General features: G+C 37.7%; 1 protein-coding gene across 1 annotated transcript in view; it reads left to right on the top strand.

Annotated features, from left to right (window-relative positions):
• Positions 1 to 3,359, top strand: part of LOC139542518 (sialic acid-binding Ig-like lectin 14) — an 11,169-nt gene that overhangs the window by 7,118 nt on the left and 692 nt on the right. The window lies entirely within an intron of this gene.

Raw genomic sequence — 3,359 nt, 5'->3', positions numbered from 1 at the left:
GGAGTGTATGTTTATTACTGTGGTCTCAGTAGGAGTGTATATATGTTTATTACTGTGGTCTCAGTAGGAGTGTATATATGTTATTACTGTGGTCTCAGTAGGAGTGTATATATGTTATTACTGTGGTCTCAGTAGGAGTGTATATATGTTTATTAATGTGGTCTCAGTAGGAGTGTATATATGTTTATTACTGTGGTCTCAGTAGGAGTGTATAGATGTTTATTACTGTGGTCTCAGTAGGAGTGTATATATGTTTATTACTGTGGTCTCAGTAGGAGTGTTTATATGTGTATTACTGTGGTCTCAGTAGGAGTGTATATATGTTATTACTGTGGTCTCAGTAGGAGTGTATAGATGTTTATTACTGTGGTCTCAGTAGGAGTATTTATATGTGTATTACTGTGGTCTCAGTAGGAGTGTATATGTTATTACTGTGGTCTCAGTAGGAGTATTTATATGTGTATTACTGTGGTCTCAGTAGGAGTGTATATATGTTTATTACTGTGGTCTCAGTAGGAGTGTATATATGTTTATTACTGTGGTCTCAGTAGGAGTGTATATATGTGTATTACTGTTGTCTCAGTAGGAGTGTATATATGTTTATTACTGTGGTCTCAGTAGGAGTGTATATATGTTATTACTGTGGTCTCAGTAGGAGTGTATATATGTTTATTACTGTGGTCTCAGTAGGAGTGTATATATGTATATTACTGTGGTCTCAGTAGGAGTGTATATATGTTATTACTGTGGTCTCAGTAGGAGTGTATATATGTTATTACTGTGGTCTCAGTAGGAGTGTATATATGTTTATTACTGTGGTCTCAGTAGGAGTGTATATATGTTTATTTCTGTGGTCTCAGTAGGAGTGTTTATATGGTCTCAGTAGGAGTGTATATATGTTTATTACTGTGGTCTCAGTAGGAGTGTATATATGTGTATTACTGTGGTCTCAGTAGGAGTGTATATATGTTATTTCTGTGGTCTCAGTAGGAGTGTATATATGTTTATTACTGTGGTCTCAGTAGGAGTGTATATATGTTATTTCTGTGGTCTCAGTAGGAGTGTATATCTGTTATTACTGTGGTCTCAGTAGGAGTGTATATATGTTATTACTGTGGTCTCAGTAGGAGTGTATATATGTTATTACTGTGGTCTCAGTAGGAGTGTATATATGTTTATTACTGTGGTCTCAGTAGGAGTGTATATATGTTATTACTGTGGTCTCAGTAGGAGTGTATATATGTTATTACTGTGGTCTCAGTAGGAGTGTATATATGTTTATTACTGTGGTCTCAGTAGGAGTGTATATATGTTATTACTGTGGTCTCAGTAGGAGTGTATATATGTTTATTACTGTGGTCTCAGTAGGAGTGTATATATGTTATTACTGTGGTCTCAGTAGGAGTGTATATATGTTATTACTGTGGTCTCAGTAGGAGTGTATATATGTTATTACTGTGGTCTCAGTAGGAGTGTATATATGTGTATTACTGTTGTCTCAGTAGGAGTGTATATATGTTATTACTGTGGTCTCAGTAGGAGTGTATATATGTTTATTACTGTGGTCTCAGTAGGAGTGTATATATGTGTTTTACTGTGGTCTCAGTAGTAGTGTATATATGTTTATTACTGTGGTCTCAGTAGGAGTGTATATATGTTTATTACTGTGGTCTCAGTAGGAGTGTATATATGTGTATTACTGTGGTCTCAGTAGGAGTGTTTATATGTGTATTACTGTGGTCTCAGTAGGAGTGTATATATGTTATTACTGTGGTCTCAGTAGGAGTGTATATATGGTTATTACTGTGGTCTCAGTAGGAGTGTATAGATGTTATTACTGTGGTCTCAGTAGGAGTGTATATATGTTATTACTGTGGTCTCAGTAGGAGTGTATAGATGTTTATTACTGTGGTCTCAGTAGGAGTGTATATATGTGTATTACTGTGGTCTCAGTAGGAGTGTATAGATGTTTATTACTGTGGTCTCAGTAGGAGTGTATATCTGTTATTACTGTGGTCTCAGTAGGAGTGTATATATGTTATTACTGTGGTCTCAGTAGGAGTGTATATATGTTATTACTGTGGTCTCAGTAGGAGTGTATATATGTTATTACTGTGGTCTCAGTAGGAGTGTATATATGTTTATTACTGTGGTCTCAGTAGGAGTGTATATATGTTTATTACTGTGGTCTCAGTAGGAGTGTATATATGTGTATTACTGTGGTCTCAGTAGGAGTGTTTATATGTGTATTACTGTGGTCTCAGTAGGAGTGTATATATGTTATTACTGTGGTCTCAGTAGGAGTGTATATATGGTTATTACTGTGGTCTCAGTAGGAGTGTATAGATGTTATTACTGTGGTCTCAGTAGGAGTGTATATATGTTATTACTGTGGTCTCAGTAGGAGTGTATAGATGTTTATTACTGTGGTCTCAGTAGGAGTGTATATCTGTTATTACTGTGGTCTCAGTAGGAGTGTATATATGTTATTACTGTGGTCTCAGTAGGAGTGTATATATGTTATTACTGTGGTCTCAGTAGGAGTGTATATATGTTTATTACTGTGGTCTCAGTAGGAGTGTATATATGTTATTACTGTGGTCTCAGTAGGAGTGTATATATGTTTATTACTGTGGTCTCAGTAGGAGTGTATATATGTTATTACTGTGGTCTCAGTAGGAGTGTATATATGTTATTACTGTGGTCTCAGTAGGAGTGTATATATGTTTATTACTGTGGTCTCAGTAGGAGTGTATATATGTTATTACTGTGGTCTCAGTAGGAGTGTATATATGTTTATTACTGTGGTCTCAGTAGGAGTGTATATATGTTATTACTGTGGTCTCAGTAGGAGTGTATATATGTTTAGTGTATGGGATTCATCTGGACGTGATAGCAAAGTGTACCAGTTTGCGGCAATATTTTTTTAATGCCAATGAAGCATTTTTTGTTTCATGAATTGAGAGAGGGATGGAGAGACAGGGATGTAGAGAGAGGGATGAAGAGAGAGGGAAGGAGAGACAGGGATGTAGAGAGAGGGATGAGAGAGAGGGGTGGAGAGACAGGGATGTAGAGAGAGGGATGGAGAGAGAGGGATGGAGAGAGAGGGGTGGAGAGACAGGGATGTAGAGAGAGGGATGAGAGAGAGGGATGTAGAGAGAGGGATGAGAGAGAGGGATGGAGAGACAGGGATGTAGAGAGAGGGATGTAGAGAGAGGGATGGAGAGAGAGGGATGGAGAGACAGGGATGAGAGAGGGATGAGAGAGAGGGATGGAGAGAGAGGGATGTAGAGAGATGGATGAGAGAGAGGGATGGAGAGAGGGGGATGGAGAGAGAGGGATGGAGAGAGGGATGGAGA

This window comes from Salvelinus alpinus, chromosome 2 (genome assembly GCF_045679555.1).
Source record: "Salvelinus alpinus chromosome 2, SLU_Salpinus.1, whole genome shotgun sequence".
Classification (NCBI taxonomy): Eukaryota; Metazoa; Chordata; class Actinopteri; order Salmoniformes; family Salmonidae; genus Salvelinus; species Salvelinus alpinus.
Note: the sequence above shows the minus strand (reverse complement) of the source record. Positions and strands in the feature narration are given on the sequence as shown.